We start from the raw sequence: 18,501 nt of genomic DNA, 5'->3' as shown, positions 1-18,501 counted from the left end.
TCATGTAAATACCAAAGTTTTCTTCTTATTCACTTGTGGCTGCGGCGCACACTGGACAACAAGCTTCACGAGCCACCTCAGCTACATCGCCTATGCATGGGACCAGAGGTCGATGGGGAATGTAGTTCCCAGTTCTACCAACCAAAGTCAAACCTTTAGCTTTGGACTTTGCAACTGGGGCCAGTACTAAAAATTAATGCAGAATTGGGCCATTGCCAATAAAATGTAAGTAAAGATTATTCTATCTGGAAAAGCTGTAATAAAAAAGCCAGCTGTGTTTAAAGAGATAAGCCATCTGGGGGAGCTTCGTACGGCTTCTGGGGTTCTCAGGCTGGCACTGCAAACTAACCCCGCATACATCAATTAGCTGTTATTAGAGGTCGATTTCTAGGGCGGGCTTCAGAAAGCCACAAAAACAAGAAAAAACAAGTTAGTGATGTGGTGTAACTTAAAAAGCTGCTGACTTTGGGATTGGAGAACCAGGTTCGAGTTGCAACGTCGGCTCTACAAAATACATGTCAATTCCAACAAGTAAAATTAAACTCTTAATATATCAAATTAATCAGCACTTTCTATACATATTAAACCTGAAGCGTGTGCTCTGCTACTAAAATAAAAGCCATCACGCTACAATTGTAAATACCAAAAGAACACAAGGGTGGCAGAAACAATTAAAACAATCATTTGCAGTGCAACGGGTCTTGCTTTGCTCGAGTTGGAGCTATAAGAGTTGTAAATTCCTAACAACTTTTCTTGCCACACAAACTGAAAATAAAACGTAAAACAGTTGGCATAAGCGAGCCGATTCAAATCGCCACCGCCGCCGTGAGTGGGAGGGACAGAAAAGGAAAAAGAAGTTCGCTGACAGTCAAAGTTATTGACAAACGTGCAATTATCCATGTAACAGGGTCGAGAGCCAAGGCAGTAATAGAACCGCCCGAAGGAGGTACAAATATAAAGCATTTTGCAACAAAAACTAAGGGTCTGTGAAAGGCAAGCCCATGCGCGAGTGATAGTGATGGGCTTACGGTGGGTGTAGTTAGAAGCCCAGATACATACCAACACGTCGGAAAAACAGCACTTGCGCGCTGCTATGCTCAACCTAAAATGAGTTCCCGCAAACAAGAGATAAGCAATTTAAAGTGTAAGGAAACTGTACTTGGCCGGTGCTTCTCAGCCAAGAACGTGAAGTGATGTATCGGCTGTGCAACCTGTTAGGAGCCAGCAAAGAAGAGCAGCACTGCTGTCAACCTATGGTAAGCAGCAGGTGGGATCAAAGTACCTTTACTGAATACAGCAGGTCTTGCAGACAGCGCATACGCGCTGCCTAGGCTCGACCTAAAAATGTCCACACTTCATAAAATGTTGCTTAGTCTCTGGAGTTATTTTAATCTCCCTTAATTTCCTTTTCTCTTCCCCTCTTCTTATAATTCGTCTCCACTCTGCATATCTTACTTTTCCTTTTGTCTCCATATTGCGCCCCTCGCACATTCCATTCTGCATTAATGGCAACATCCCCAGTCTGCAAATGGTTCCAGCATCACTCCCTGCTAGGGCTACAGGAGCTCTCTCAGCACTAGGGCATGGGGTTAGCTCAGTCCGATTCCCTAAGCTTCAGGAGTCGACTCCGTGCAGCAAAATCTACTGAAACACGTGCAGTGCACTGCAAAGTCTTCATTGTGTGCACACTCTGAATGGCCAAGCCATGCACATGCTCACTTTTGTAAATGCATAGTGCATACTGCTTAATGCACACTGCCTCCAGCAGAGGTCAAAGAATAAGTCATGCTCATGCTGTTGTATTGCTTTTGAAGACAATAAAGTCACAGTAATTACTGCGTTCAGCCTGACGGATGGAAGGCAGATGATGGAGGGTAGGAAAAATGCATACACTGACTTATGACAGAGTGCTGGCACTAGAAAAAATTGATTATTTGAGTATTGATTGATTCATTTGATGCTAAAATAGCAAAGGCAACTTTAAAACAACTTCTAGGGATTCAGGGGAGGTGCCAGGAAAAAATAAATACCCTCCCACTTGGACCTACAGCCGGGCTGGCTATCTGCAAGGCTAATCTTCATCCCCCTACATCTTTCCTCTTTTCTCTCCCATCTCTGACCACTTCTTCTCTCTCATTCTCATCTTTTCTTTTCTGTGACTCCCTTCTCCTTTTGTCTTTCTTCTCCCATTGTGCACCATCGTGTTTCTTCCCTTTTTCTTCTCCTTCCTTCCATTGTCTGTTTTCCTACTTCCCCCTCCACTCTTGTTCCCTACTCCTTGACCCACCCTCTCTTCTCCAATCACACTGTTCTCTATCTCGGAATATCGCATTCCTCTTCATATTTGGTTTGTCTCTCCTTTTCTTTTCTCCACTCTAACTCCTCTGCCCACTTTAGAAAAAGATAATTTTCTGCAGTCTTTAAAGTATGATAGGGCAAGCAGTTATCATGTTTTATTTTCAGTAATTACTTCTCATTTATGGCAAGATTCTTCTAACTTGCAATATATATGTGTAGGAAAGTACCATCTTGCCTGGCATGTTACCCTCATATTTCACTGTATATGTTGTTTTAGTTGTATGTGTCACTGGGGCCCTGCCAGGCCATGTAACATGTCTAAGATCATGGAATTGTCACCCCAATGCCATTCTGGCATTGGGGAGACAATTCCATAATCCCCTGAGTCTCTAGCTCAGACCCGGGTACTGCCAAACTACCTTTCCCGGGGTTTCACTGCAGCTGCTGCCAACCCCTCAGACAGGTTTCTGCCCTCCTGGGGTCCAGCCAGGCTTGGCCCAGGAAGGCAGAACAAAGGACTTCCTCTCCCTTTGGAAAAAGGTGTCAGGGCTGGGGAGGAGTAGCCTCCCCCAGCCTCTGGAAATACTTTGATGGGCACAGATGGTGCCCATCTCTGCATAAGCCAGTCTGCACCAGTTCAGGGATCCCTCAGCCCTGCTCTGGCGTGAAACTGGACAAAGGAAAGGGGAGTGACCACTCCCCTGACCTGCACCTCCCCTGGGAGGTGCCCAGAGCTCCTCCAGTGTGCTCCAGACCTCTGCCATCTTGGAAACAGAGGTGTTGCTGGCACACTGGACTGCTCTGAGTGTCCAGTGCCAGCAGGTGACGTCAGAGACTCCTTCTGATAGGCTCCTTCAGGTGTTGCTAGCCTATCCTCTCTCCTAAGAAGCCAAACCTCCTTTTCTGGCTATTTAGGGTCTCTGCTTTGGGGAATTCCTTAGATAACGAATGCAAGAGCTCATCAGAGTTCCTCTGCATCTCTCTCTTCACCTTCTGCCAAGGAATCGACTGCTGACCGCGCTGGAAGCCTGCAAAACTGCAACAAAGTAGAAAAGATGACTACTGCGACCTTGTAACGCTGATCTTGCCGCCTTCTCGACTGTTTTCCTGGTGGTGCATGCTGTGGGGGTAGTCTGCCTCCCCTCTGCACTAGAAGCTCCGAAGAAATCTCCTGTGGGTCGACGGAATCTTCCCCCTGCAACCGCAGGCACCAAAGAACTGCATCACCGGTCCTCTGGGTCTCCTCTCAGCACGACGAGCGAGGTCCCTTGAACTCAGCAACTCTGTCCAAGTGACTCCCACAGTCCAGTGACTCTTCAGTCCAAGTTTGGTGGAGGTAAGTCCTTGCCTCCCCACGCTAGACTGCATTGCTGGGAATCGCGTGTTTTGCAGCTACTCCGGCTCCTGTGCACTCTTCCAGGATTTCCTTTGTGCACAGCCAAGCCTGGGTCCCTGGCACTCTAACCTGCATTGCACGACCCCCTGAGTTGTCCTCCGGCTTCGTGGGACCCTCTTGTGCAACTTCGGGTGAGCTCCAGTTCACTCCACTTTGTAGTGCCTGTCCTGGCACTTCTGCGGCTGCTGCTTGCTTCTGAGTGGGCTCTTTGTCTTGCTGGACGCCCCCTCTGTCCCCTCACGCAATTTGCGACATCCTGGTCCCTCCTGGGCCACAGCAGCATCCAAAAACCCTAACCACTACCTTTGCAGCTAGCAAGGCTTGTTGGTGGTCTTTCTGCACGGAAACACTTCGGCACGACTCTTCACGACGTGGGACATCCACCCTCCTAAGGGGAAGTTTCTAGCCCTTGCCGTTCTTGCAGAATCCACAGCTCCTACCATCCAGTGGCAGCTTCTTTGCACCCACAGCTGGCATTTCCTGGGCATCTGCCCACTCCCGACTTGATCGTGACTCTTGGACTTGGTCCCCTTGTTCCACGGGTACTCTCGTCAGGAAATCCATTGTTATTGCATTGCTGGTGTTGTTGTTTCTGGCAGAATTCCCCTATCACGACTTCTGTGCTCTTTGGGGAACTTAGGTGCACTTTGCACCCAGTTTTCAGGATCTTGGGGTGGGCTATTTTTCTAACCCTCACTGTTTTCTTACAGTCCCAGCGACCCTCTACAAGGTCACATAGGTTTGGGGTCCATTCGTGGTTCGCATTCCACTTCTATAGTATATGGTTTGTGTTGCCCCTATCCCTATGTGCCCCCATTGCATTCTATTGTGACTATACATTGTTTGCACTGTTTTCTATTGCTATTACTGCATATTTTGGTATTGTGTAGATATATCTTGTGTATATTTGCTATCCTCATACTGAGGGTACTCACTGAGATACTTTGGCATATTGTCATAAAAATAAAGTACCTTTATTTTTAGTGTATCTGTGTATTGTGTTTTCTTATGATATTGTGCAAGTGACACTAGTGGTACTGTAGGAGCTTCACTCGTCTCCTAGTTCAGCCTAAGCTGCTCTGCTAAGCTACCTTTTCTATCAGCCTAAGATGCTAGACACCCCTCTACACTAATAAGGGATACCTGGGCCTGGTGCAAGGTGTAAGTACCCCTTGGTACTCACTACAAGCCAGTCCAGCCTCCTACAGGAGTGCTCAGGACTGGTGCTACACGTAGCTTGAAGATCCCTTGGAGGAGATGCAAACAAGCCTTGGCAGCTACAAGAGACATGGGGCCATATGTACGAACACGTTTTCCCATAGACATAGAATGGGTAAAACCCTTTGCTACATCTGGCCCATGGTCCATGTGGGTACTGTCCTGCGTGGGAAGGCAAGGGCTTACCTTCACCAAAGTTAGACAGCTGGCAAAGAGGACCAAGAGGTCTACTCCAGACCACCATCTGTGATGCAGGATCCACACAGCTCAGGATGAAAGGAGATCCTCGCAACCAGTCGTTGTTGCAGCAGGTGCCTGCGGATGCCAGGGAGTGACTCCATCATTCCAAGTGAGAGTCCTTCTCGTGCATACTGAAGGCTTGCCACCCTCAGAGGATGCACAGCTGGGGAAAGCTGGAAGGAGCTGTGAAAATAATGTTGCTACAAGAGCCTTCGTCGTGGATGCAGAAAGTCGGTTCCTGGAGGGTCCAGACGTGCTTCCAGTGGCTAGATTTCGAAGTGGAGTTTGCAGAGAAGTCCTGCTGGAATTTTGCAAGCCGAATCTGAGGGCCCATCCAAGAGAGAGACCCTAGATAGCCCTGGAAGGGGAATTGGTCACCTAGCCAGGTGACCACCTATCAGGAGGGGGCTCTGACATTATCTGCCTGGCCTGGCCACTCAGATGCTCCCAGGAGTCCCTGCCAACCTTGGATTCAAGATGGCAGAACCCAGGAACCCTCTGGAGGAGCTCTGGGCACCACACCTGGGGTGGTGATGGACAGGGGAGTGGTCACTCTCCTCCCATTGTCCAGTTTCATGCCAGAGCAGGGACTGGGGGTCCATGAACTGGTATCGACTGGGTTATGCATGGAGGCCACCAAATGTACCCTTCAAAGTATACCAGTGGCTTGGGGAGGCTACCCTACTAAGCTACTCACACCTATTTACAAAGAGTAATGTGTGTAATGAGTAGGGTGTTACCTCCCTCTCCCAAAGGAAATCCTTTGTTCTGCCTTCCTGGGCTTGAACAGATCCAGCAGCAGGGGGGCAGAAACCTGTCTGACCCTGTAAGACTGGTGGTAGCATTGCTGGGGGTCCTCTAAGGAGCCCCCAGAGTATCTGGAATCATACTTCCAATACTTGCAGAAGTATTGGGGTATGATTCCGACATGTTTGAAACCAAACATGTCTAGGTTTGGAGTTATCATTATGTAGCTGGACATAAGTAGTGGCATATGTTCAGTACACAAAATAAAATGGTGGACCCGCACTCACGACCTCCATGAAAATGGCACTGGAGTTCCTGGGGCACCTCTGCTAGTGCAGGGGTGCCCTCACACACAGGTACTTGCACCCTGCTCTCTGGGCATGGAGCGTCTGCCATGGGGGGGCTCATAGTGACCTGGTGCAGTGACCTATGTTGAAAAAGGGTGCATGCGCCCTTTCATGCAGGCTGCAATTATAGGCCTTCAGAACACTTTGCATGTGCTCCCCATTGGTGGCATAATACATGCTGCAGCACCTGGGGATACCCAGGTACCACAATGCAATGGGTATCTGTGTACCATATACTAAGGACTTACATGGAGGCACCAGTATGCCAAATGTGGGGTGACAATGGTCCAGTCAAATACACTGACAAACAGGCAAAAAGTGGGAGTAACCATGCTAGAAACAGGCTACTTTTATTACAACTCTGCTTTCAAAATTCAAAAACCCAAGCAACTTCACACTGACCTCAACTCAATCCTCCTTTCACTTCAGTCAGGAACATGTGCATCTTCTGTACCTTTGCCTGAGGCAACCTTGAGACCAACTGTTCTGTATCTAGCTCAATGCCCAGAAATGTCAACAGTTCACTGGGGCCTTCCATCTTCTTGGGAGCCATCAGCACCCCCATGTCCCATCACATAATCGTGAAGCAGTTGCCAGTGTCCTTCTTGCCCGCAAACAAAAAGTCATCCAAATAATGGGACACCTCCCAGTGCCCTCTCATCATAATGAACGCCCACTGCAAGAACGTGCTAAAGGCCTCAAACAATGCACACAAAATGGTGCAGCCCGTAAGAAATACCCTACCTACGTAAATGGTACCTCCAAATTGCATGTCCAACAATGGAAAATCATGGAGGTGTATCGGCAACAGCTGGAAAGAAGACTTTGGTCCTCATTATGACATTGGCGGTAAATCCCACTTACCGCCACGCTGACTGCAGCCAACATACCGCGGCAGCGGCGGATATATCCGTTGATCAATATAGGGAAAGGTGCGGAAGACATTATGACGCAAAGGGTTGATTAGCTTGAACAGTGTAGATGAGCGTGATGCCTGCCGAAGCCAGAGCAACGTGGAAGAAATTCACAATGTTCACTTTCAAGCTTGTTTTCTTTTGACATTCCGTAGATAAACTTATTCGCAGCTGCATGTGTGAGAAACAGGCTGTGAAGGAGATTCAGTCACACCCTTGAGAACGAGACCACAGTAAAAGATGGAATTAAAACAATGGCCAGGGAATGGCAAGGCAGCCAAGAGACATGTACTGATAACATAGCTAGAAAATACTGGAAGGGGATAGAATCCAAGCTTCAGGTTACTTAAACACTGAAAAGTGGGTGAGGGAATTGAAGCTCGCAGATGGAGTTGTGAAACTGTCATCTTCAGACCCAGAGCTGCCTCCCTGTTGTGCTGTTCCAAGACCGTGACGCTCGAGGGGGAGAGAGGTCCAAGCGGGCGGTAGAGGGCTTCCCAGCATTTCGTGGACTAAGTTAAGTTCCACCCAGGGATGAAAGGCTTTTGTTTCTCTGCTCTATTATTATGATTGATTATTATGCTTGCACTGTGTTTATAATCTGAAGAATTCAGCTCGTTTATAGTTTTTTCTTACTGAACATCCTAGTGTGAGCCTGCTGCAGTAATTGAAACATGCATTTTGGTGTGCAGTAAATCAAAGCTTATCAACTCGTTTATATTTTACTTCCTGAACATCGTAGTGTACCACATTTTGGTATACAGTTATTCCAAGTTTGTATCTGTCAATGAACTCTTTGATCAGATGTATACATAGATGCTCTTTGTAGTGTACTTATAAATAAATAGATGCTTTTCATTGCTATTCTTATTCCACTATTGTTAATGTGCTAAATGCCTGCCTGAAATTTTAGTAAAGCTAAATTGTATTCATAATTGGCGTGTGGTTTTTCATTGAGCGTCCTTATTGACTAATACCGAACAGGTGTCAACCAGCCACCTGGATAGGACATTTGGTACCAAAAGTGGGGTATAAGTCAATAATGCCTCTTTGGGGACATAAGAAAAGTGAGGCAGAGAGCGGTAGACAGCTTGGGGCAGAAGCCAGATCCATTCCCGGGTGGTTAGCAACTGACCCGTTCTCTGGTGTGGCAGGACTCCTGAACCGGTGGGCAGCGCCGGTGTTATGGGAGGCATTAGATGAGAAAGTGACTCCTCTTTTAGTGGAAGACGCAGTTGAGAGTGTGAAGCTAAGAGGGGCAAAGCTGGAGCTGAAAGCAGCAGGGCAAGTGGGATGGCTTTTCCTGTCTGCGCTCCGTACGGTATACAGGAAAACATTAACACAAGATGCAGAGATAAGAAAACTGCGGGATGAGGTTGCAGCCTTGCAGGAAAGGCAGTTACTTATGAAAGAAACTATAGAAAGTGCAGTGACTAGGGGTGATCAAATGGAGGCAAGGTGCACCGCATTAACAATACGAGTAGCAAAACAGAAGAGTAGGCAGAAGCCTAAAATACCCTCAGCTGTGCAAGTGAGGGAATTGTTACGCAAAGAAAACTTGGATCCTTATGCTTGGGATGGAACAGTCTTGGATAATGATGATGACTGGAATTGGGAGGATGAGGTGTAAGTACGTGTAGCAGAACTAGGTGGAGTTGAAAGTGGAGAAGGACGTGTAGGTGAAATTGAAGGTGAAAAGGGAAGTGTAATGGAGGTTTGCCCACTCGTGCAGAATGAATCAAAGGGAGTGAATGGTGGGCAAATACAGAATTCACGTTTGGTAAGAGATTATACACAGAGTGAATTGTTAGAGATAACTTGTATGTTTAGGCAGATGCCTGCAGAGCCCTTGTTTAAATGGTTGGTGAGGTTGTGGGACACTGGAGCAGATGGTACATATTTGTCGCCAACCGAACTTTTGAAAATGGGATCAGTAACTACACATGCTATGTTAGGCAACGGTTACGAGGTGCACAGGGTCACCAAGCTTTCTCTCTAATGGGTTGGTTGATGGAAGGAGTGAAGCAATTGTACCCAACTGCTATAGAGATATAGAACTCCCAACTGTTTTTAGGACCTGATGTTGAACCCGTGACAGAAGGGATCAGGGCACGGTTAATCAGAAATGCCCCCTGCATGTGAAAGGTGCCTTGTTGGCCCTTCTGGACCCGCTCAAGGAAGACCAGTGGGGGATGTGGTATTATTAATGGCACAATTAGAAGGGCTTGATAGACAAAAATCAGCAAGAGCAGTGGAGCAGGACAATAAGTATAAAGGAGGAGAATCTACAATAAAAGTGACCAGAAGACAAATGTGGATAGATTTGTTGAATGCTGGGGTGAAGAAAGAGGAGATAAATGTAAAGCCTACCCCATATCTGCTTAATAAATGGAAAGCATTGCAGCGTAGACAGAAAGAGAAAGAGGCATTTGATGAGAAACAGCCCTCAGCACCACCCATGGAAGAGTCTGAGAAGGAAAAAACAGAATCAGGGAAAAATAGGAAGGTGCCTGTCTCAACTCTATATCCCGACTTGTCCAGCGATGGCTGGGAAGTCCCAGACCCCTTATTATGAAGGTCAGGCCAAACCCCGGGGGTCAGAGCAGTGCAAGAGGTAAGCCCCAGGGACAGGCGGCCATATGTACCTCTCATTATTTATTGGCACAAAGGAACACAGCATGTTATGGCACTGCTCAATACAGGTGCAGAAGTAACTTTGATAAATGGAAATCCTAAGAGGCTGCTAGGGAAGGGTGTGATCATTAATGGTTACGGGGGTGCAGAGACAGAGGCCAAACCTGTTAAGCTTAAATTGTCAATCGGTAAAGGACCCCCGTTCACGGCAGAAGTTTTAATAGCTGAAGTACCAGAATACATTATTGGCATGGATTTGTTACTAGGTAAAACTATTGATACGCAATGGGGAACATTTACTTTTGGTGTGAGGAGCGTACACATAAAGAAACCTAGGACAGTTCTGGTTGGGCATGCAAAGTGGCGTCCATTACATGTGCCTCCTCCAAAGGAGCCGGTGTGCATTAAACAGTACCACATACCCGGAGGTCATAAAGAAATTTCAGAAACCATACAGGGGTTGCTAGATGCAGGTGTGTTAAGGCCGGCTGTGAGCCCATTTAACTCTCCTATATGGCCCGTGAAGAAACCAGATGATACCTATCGAATGACTGTCGACTATCGACAACTGAATAAAGTGGCACCACCCTTGGCAGCCACAGTCCCAGACATCATCACACTGGTGGAACAGTTGAGTAAAGATGTGGGGGAATGGCATGCCGTGATTGATCTAGCAAACGCCTTCTTTTCAATTGATATTGAAGAGGCCAGTCAAGACCAATTTGCAATAAGCTGGCAGGACAGACAATTCACATTCAGGAAGTTGCCCCAGGGGTACGTGCATAGTCCCACATTGTGTCATGGGATAATAGCCAGAGATTTAGCGAACTTCTCGGCAGGAAACACCCGACATTACATTGATGACATCATGATCACTGGGGACACTAAAGAGCAAGTCTCAGACATGCTGGAAAGATTAATTGAATACTTACAGCAGAGGGGATGGGCTATTAACCCAAAAAAGGTCCAAGGCCCGGCACAAAGGTGAAATTCCTGGGCGCTATTTGGTCAGGACCAGTAAAAAGAATACCACAGGAAGTGATTGATACGGTACAGCAGCTAAAGATTCCTTCAACTAAGGCAGAAGCACAACAATTTATTGGTTTGATGGGATTCTGGAGACAACATATCCCTCACTTAGGATTAATATTGAGACCATTATATCAAGTTACACGAAAAAAGCACCCTTTCCAATGGGGACCTGAACAGAAAGAGGCCTTTGAGGGAGCAAAAGATGCATTACAGAATTATTTTGCCTTAGGTCCCATCACAGAAGGAGACCCGTTTGACCTGGAAATGATGTTACAGGATGATATAGTGATGTGGAGTTTATGGCAGAGGCAAGGAAAAAAGAGAGTGCCACAGGGATTCTGGTCAAAGAGATAAACTCCATCCATGAGCAATTACACCCCGTTAGAAAAAGAACTAGCAGGAGCATATTGGGCGTTAGTAGAAACAGAGAATATAACTGGTGACCGGCCGGTTACCTTAAGATCACGGGTCCCCTTACTAAGCTGGATAAGAGAAGCAGGGGTTGGTACTAAAGTAGGCAGGGCGCAGGAGTCTACCATCGTAAAGTGGAAATGGTATCTGCAGCAGAGGGCAAAACCGGGGCCAGCAGGAGTATTGAAGTTACAAGAAGATATGCTGGGGGCAGTGGACTTACAGGCAATGGTCCCCTCGCCAGACATCATCTGAGATGGAGTTCTCACCATTTAAAACAGCCCCACCTTTTGAACAGCTCACAGAAGAAGAACAGCAAAATGCATGGTTCACAGACGGTACCATCAAGGAAAGAGACAATGTCAAACAGTCGCTTTCCAGCCTGCTACAGAAACGCTGTTGCTGCGAGGAGGAAATAATGGATCAAGCCAGCTTGCAGAACTACAGCGGGTAGCAGCCGTGATCGAACAGGCCCCCATCGGAGAAAAAACGTTTGTGTACACTGACAGCTGGGCCACCTACCAAGGACTAGTAAGCTGGGCCCCGACTTGGTGCAAGGATGGATGGAAAATCAAAGGCACCCCCATTTGGGGAGGCGAGCAGCTATGGGAAGAGATGTGGGAGGAAGGGCAAAAATGTCAAATCTATGTGGGACATGTGGATGCCCATTGTCCATCGGACACCTCACTTGCATCTCTATTCAACAACACCTCAGATCAGATGGCCAAAACATGAACAGTGGTCATCAATAAGGAGGCTGAAGCTGCTCTAGCAAACTGGGCCCATGCAACATCTGGACACCTAGGAAAGAATGGTACTTATGCATGGGCACAGCAACGACAGATTCCAGTTACTAAAGAACAGGTGCAACAAGCAGTAAAAGTGTGCCCCACATACAACCAGATAAGACAAAAGGCCCCTGCAAAAGAAGCCTTGCGGCCATATCAGAAGAGGAACCACAGCTGCTACACTGTGGCAATTGGACTATATCGGGCCGCTACCAAAGGAAGGACGAAAAAGCTACGTATTGACCATGGTGGACACCTACTCTGGACTTATGTTGGGTATGCCCTGTAAGTCTGCAGACCAAAAGTCCACTTTGCGAGGGCTAAACTACCTGATAAAACATTATGGGGGACCTGATGAAATCCAAACAGATAGGGGCACATACTTTTCAGGGAAAACAGTGCAGGATTGGGTGCAGGAACAGGGAATTCGGTGGATTTTACACCTTAGTTATTATCCACAAGCTGTAGACATGATTGAGAGATATAACGGATTGTTGAAAGAACAGCTAAAAAAGTTATCAGCACATCAGACTCTAAAAGGATGGAGTAGTAATTTAGACAAAGCCTTGTTCGAATTGAACAATAGACCAGTTGGGCAGCAGACTCCTTTCATTCAGATGACAGGGCATGATAAAGAAATCACCCACACAATGATTGTCTGGAAAACAGACCCTCAAGCTTGATTACCTTTACAGGCTACTTCTGGCAGTATAGGACTGGACCTGTTTGCTCCAGAGGATGGAGAAATACCCGTAGGACAGGTGAAGTCTGTTCCCCTAGGAATAGGAGTGAGAGTACCACCTGGAACATATGGTAGAATTGCCCCTCGATCCAGCCTAGCCATCAAGGGAGTGTTGGTGCTAGGGGGAGTCAGAGACCCAGATTTTAGAGGAGAGGTTAAAGTAGTATTACTGAACCAAGGAGATGCTACTGTATCGTATCAAGCACATGACAGACTTGCTCAGTTGATTTGTGAACAAGCGTGTACCCCCCACATTGAAGAAAGATCTGCCCCCCGATAACACTCAGAGAGGTGAAGGAGGATTTGTAAGCACAGGAAGAAGAGTATGGGTGCATCACCCAGGGAAAAAGCCAGAGGCAGGAGAGATATTGAGTCAAGGGGTGGGGAGTACGTATATTGTACTTTTAAAGAATTCTAATGTACCTGTATTTGTACCTGCATTGAGACTTACCCCACGGTCGTAAATGATGACATCTGCATCAATGGCGTGGTTCCTGTTTGCGGTCATGATAATAACCGGAAAAAGTATATTGGTCCGACCGAATATAGCAGAGAATGTCATTATGGACCTTCATGTCACTTGTTCACCTCAAGCCGCTAATGTAACTGATGACCAGGGAAATGTTTCACTTTGCAACGTGAAGGTACCTGGAGGCAAGTGGATGGCTGCCAAAGCTGTAACCTGGAAGGTAACTGGACAGCAAAACCGACATGCCAACGGACTGAACGAGTTACAGGGAATGCCCGCAACAGTACAGGCTTTGAATTATACGCTAAACATGATATGTAAATATTGTGATACCATTGTACCTTTTACACCAGTACAGACATATCTTTGTAGATTTTATGATTGTTCTAACAAACAAGATATTTTACCAGGACATATGGTGGTTGTTACAATGACTAATAGAACCAAAGGAGTTTGATATTCCAAACCGCCCGCCTTTATGTTTTATGTAGCCGAAAGACGCATGGTCAGCAATTTAGGCAACGTTTCCATAGTTCGATATAGAATAGGATGTAAGCAAGCTTTGCTTGCAAGCATAATTAACCATATTGTGTTACAGATAACTATTGCCAAGGGGAATGTTTCTAAGTATGATCCATTATGCACACCTTGGACACTACAGTTATGGCCCTTGCCTAAGTTACGCATCAGAAGAGATCTAGGATCCATGATAGCCGGGGCCACCTGAATTGGGGTAGGGGCCCTGAACGCTTTTGATATTGAAACCATCAGGAATAGGCTATCTTCTACAGGATATAGTACAGGGGAGGCCATAAAAGTAATTTCACAATGGGGCCCACACACTCACAAGAAGTATGGAAAGTCCTGCGTGGGTTGTATCGTGATTGGCAATGGCATAATTTCACTTATGAACAATTTGGAAAAAGCTTTCAAAGCACACAAACAGTGTCCAAAGGAATTCAGTGCATACTATGGCTAAGCATTGTTAATCAACAGTATGTAGACTTCAAAGCGGAATGGGGACAGCTTCAAGGTGAATATTGGAGACAACAATTGCATTTGCCTGAGGAAATATGGGTAAAGCCAATACAATTTCATTGTGAGGGAGAGATGTGTTATGCTCATTTTGATATAGCTAGAAGTGATCTTCCTCCTGAAATATGGTGCCCCTTTATACTGCTCCCTGTAGTGATAACAGAAGAATGGTGGATACCTCACACTGACAAAAAATAGATTGATCAAACAAATCACACCGTAGATCCCACTAGATGTGCAGATTGGTCTAAGGGGTGGTTATGTACCCACACTGGACGGGTGCTAGATCCATGCCTTCACCCAATACCAGGAGAATGTGAATGGTTACCTTATCCTATTAATGGCACAGACTTATATCAGATAGGAACAGAGAGTATATGTTACGTTACTAATCATCCCTTACTTATTAACGGATTTGTACAAACCACCAGAGAGCAGGTACTGTGTATGTGCAATATTACCAGCATTATTGACATGAGTACTCACATCCTATACCGACCGACTAAGTTCACCACAACCACATTACTGACGCAAATGCGAGCACAGTTAGAATGGAACATCCCACTTGTTGTGAAGCTACCTAGACTAGAGGCAATCAGGCGCTACGCACAAATCACATTTGCTAAATTCGACATGGCACCTAAATATACCAAGGATACCCCCATACAGATGACCATAGACTCCAAACAGCTTATGCACACTGCTTCACGCATCCAGCAAGTAACTGAGCACCATTGGTATGACATCTTCTTAGGTTGGGCACCAGGAGCTACGAAGACGCTAAATATAGTGTTACATCCGCTAATCTGGTTATTGATTGTTTGTGTCACGCTAATGATTATACTATGTAGACTATATGTACGCACAAACCAGCTTTATACTAAAATGCAGGCGCTTAGAATAATGCTATCAAGTATTCGTAGCAATCTAGCTAGTGAAGTGTTACAATAAATAATTCTTGTTTCGCAAGCATCGCGCTCATCTAAGGGGTGGAGTGATCAGTATAGGGAAAGGTGCGGAAGACATTGTAACGCAAAGGGTTAATTAGCTTGAACACTGTAGATGAGCGTGATGCCTGCCGAAACCAGAGCAATGTGGAAGAAATTCATGATGTTCGCTTTCAAGCTTGTTTTCTTTTGACATTCCGTATTCGCAGCTGCATGTGTGAGAAACAGGCTGTGAAGGAGATTCAGGCCCATATTTATACTTTTTGACGCAGTTTTGCGTCAAAAAAATTAGCGCCGGCTAACTCCATTCTGAAGCGCCATGCGGGCGCCGTATTTATTGAATGACGTTAGCCGGCGTTAGCCGCCGGCGCCGTCTGGTGTGCGTTAAAAAAAACGACGTACACCAGGCAGCGCCGGCGTAGGGGAAAATGGAGCTTGGGCGTCAAGAAATGGGGCAAGTCAGGTTGAGGCAATTTTAATCACCTCAACCCGATTTGCGCCATTTTTTTTCACTCCCAACCCCCATAGAAATGACTCCTGTCTTAGCAAAGACAGGAGTCATGCCCCCTTGCTCAATGGCCATGCCCAGGGGACTACTGTCCCCTGGGCATGGTCATTGGGCATAGTGGCATGTAGGGGGGCACAAATCAGCCCCCCTATGCCACAAAAAAAAACAAAAAAAACACTTACCTGAACTTACCTTAATGTCCCTGGGATGGGTCCTTCCAGCCTTGGGTGTCCTCCTGGGGTGGGCAAGGGTGACAGGGGGTGTCCCTGGGGGCATGGGAGGGCACCTCTGGGCTCCTTCAGAGCCCACAGGTCCCTTAACGCCTGCCTTTTGCAGGCACTAAAAAACGGCGCAAAAGTGGCCGTACGTCATTTTTTTTGACCCGCCCACTCCCGGGCGTGAATTTTGCCCGGGAGTATAAATCCGACGCACATGCCTCGGAGTCGATTTTTTAGACGTGAACGCCTACCTTGCATATCATTAACGCAAAGTAGGTGTCCACGCTAAAAAATGACGCAAACTCCATGGACTTTGGCGCTAGACGCGTCTAACGCCAAAGTATAAATATGGAGTTAGTTTTGCGTCGAAATTGCGTTAAAAAAAACGACGCAATGCCGGCGCAAACGGAGTATAAATATGCCCCTCAGTCTCAACCTTGAGAACGAGACCACAGTAAAAGATGGAATGAAAACAATGGCCAGGGAATGGCAAGGCAGCCAAGAGACATGTACTGATAACATAGCTAGAAAATACTGGAAGGGGATAGAATCCAAGCTTCAGGTTACTTAAACACTGAAAAGTGGGTGAGGGAATTGAAGCTCGCAGATGGAGTTGTGAAACTGTCATCTTCAGACCCAGAGCTGCCTCCCTGTTGTGCTGTTCCAAGACCGTGACGCTCGAGGGGGAGAGAGGCCCAAGCGGGCGGTAGAGGGCTTCCCAGCATTTTGTGGGCTAAGTTAAGTTCCACCCAGGGATGAAAGGCTTTTGTTTCTCTGCTCTATTATTATGATTGATTATTATGCTTGCACTGTGTTTATAATCTGAAGAATTCAGCTTGTTTATAGTTTTTTCTTACTGAACATCGTAGTGTGAGCCTGCTGAAGTAATTGAAATATGCATTTTTAGTGTGCAGTAAATCACAGCTTATCTGAAGTACTCAACTTGTTTATATTCTGCTTCCTGAAAAATCATAGTGTATCACATTTTGGTATACAGTTATTCCAAGTTTATATCTCTCAATGATCTCTTTGCTCAGATGTATACATAGATGCTCTTTATAGTGTACTTATATATAAATAGATGCTTTTTCATTGCTATTCTTATTCTGTCAATGAACTCTTTGCTCATACGTATACATATGTGCTCTTTGTAGTGTACTTATATATGAATTGATGCTTTTCATTGCTATTCTTATTCCACTATTGTTGATGTGCCAAATGCCTGCATTTACCTGAAATTCTAGTAAAGCTAAATTGTATTCATAATTGGCGTGTGGTCCTTCATTGAGCATCCTTATTGACTTATACCGAACAGTTGTCAATCAGTCACCTGGATAAGACATCCGTTCACCATATTATGACACACACACACCAATCTGTCACAATTCAGCCACAGACACAAGTCCGCCACCCCAAAGGTCAGTGATAAACTGGGGGTTTCAAACCCACACTGGTACGCCAACAGAACAACACCCATCACATTATGACCCACAAATCACCACAGCGGACATTCAATGGTGGTAAACCATTGGCGGTACATACCACCGCACTCAAAATACACACACTAAAACAAAACAACACCACATTGTAAAATTCAAACAAAACACACCTGACACCCATACACACACCACACCCACACACACCACTATAAAACACACACCCACATTACCCACAACCCTTTACAACTACAAACCATTGGCACGAGACAGACCCCATGACCACGGACAAAACCAGAGCCACACACTACCTACAACTATACACCACCCATGCACCCCACATCGCACACCCCAACACATCATCTTACACACCCTCACCTACACAACTCACACAACACCCATGGCACCACAAAGACAACCCAGATTCTCAGAGGAGGAGCTGAGGGTCATGGTGGAGGAAATCATCAGGGTAGAGCCACAGCTATTTGGAGCACAGGTGCAGCAGATATAGATATATTGGAAGATGGCGCTATGGTTGAGAATCGTGGACATGGTCAACGCCGTGGGACAGCACCCAAGAACCAGGGATGACATCAGGAAGAGGTGGAACGATGTACGTGGGAAGGTATGTTCCATTGTTGCAAGACACCAACTCGCTGTACAGAGGACTGGCAGTGGACCCCAACGTCCTCCCCGACAACTAACAACATGGGAGGAGCAAGTCTTGGCAATCATGCATCCTGAGGGCCTGGCCGGAGTAGGAGGAGGACTGGACTCTGGTAACTCAACTCTATACTACTACTACCCCCTACCTGCATGCCAACACATACCCCCACCTTCACCCTCACTCCCATCACTCCACCACTCCCCACACACCCCACCATCACATCTCACTCATCCCAATGCCAAGCCCTGCATGCCATACCAATGCATGGACACCGCTCACAGACCTGCATGGACATCTATCACTAAAGTATGCACACTAGAGAGAATGAACTAGCCCACCACATACCAACTTACACAAATGAAAGCTGCCAGGGCAAATACAACCAAAAAGGGCAAGCCACTGATGCACAATATGTCATACATAGAAATAATAACACAACATTTACAGTTCCACA

Source organism: Pleurodeles waltl, chromosome 1_2, assembly GCF_031143425.1.
Source record: "Pleurodeles waltl isolate 20211129_DDA chromosome 1_2, aPleWal1.hap1.20221129, whole genome shotgun sequence".
Lineage (NCBI taxonomy): Eukaryota > Metazoa > Chordata > Amphibia > Caudata > Salamandridae > Pleurodeles > Pleurodeles waltl.
This window is presented reverse-complemented; position numbering follows the sequence as displayed.